The sequence below is a fragment of the Arachis duranensis genome, unplaced genomic scaffold (genome assembly GCF_000817695.3).
Source record: "Arachis duranensis cultivar V14167 unplaced genomic scaffold, aradu.V14167.gnm2.J7QH unplaced_Scaffold_47126, whole genome shotgun sequence".
In the NCBI taxonomy this organism is placed as follows: Eukaryota; Viridiplantae; Streptophyta; class Magnoliopsida; order Fabales; family Fabaceae; genus Arachis; species Arachis duranensis.
The window spans coordinates 5,120-5,694 of NW_026264934.1; positions in this window are offsets into that span (position 1 = coordinate 5,120).

Here is a 575-nt window from a genome sequence, read left to right on the forward strand (position 1 = left end):
TGTCTTACAGGAGCCACAACACACTCACTGTAAGCAACCTCTGTCTTACAGGAGCACATTAATATCGATACCTCTGTAAGCAACCTCTGTCTTACAGCAAAGCATTATAGCAAGGTATCCCAGGAAAGCGTTCTCAGTGGTCGTACTACGGTCCATCTGACTGCCACAATGCAGCAGATGAACACATAGATATCTCTGGGGTTGCCTTAATGCAACCAATGACCTTTTAATAGGCCCTTTACTTGTTCTCTATTCTCTTTATCATATTACTCTTTTAACCTTATATCTCTTTACTCTGTTCTGGTTTCTCTTTTCTCTGTATCTCTTTACTTTTCTCTGATTACTCTTTCCTCTGTATCTATATTACTCTTTTACTCTTTATCTCTTTGCCTCTTTACGTTACTCTGATTACTCTGTTCTCTGTGTTTCTCTACTCTGCTCTGATTTCTCTGCTTAACGTATGTATTTAAAGCTTATGTAAATTTCGGTATGAATAGTTAGCCTGTCCCAGGTATAGGTTCATTAAGTCTATACTGAAACAGTTTAACTTTTCATATTATACCTAACACTAGTCG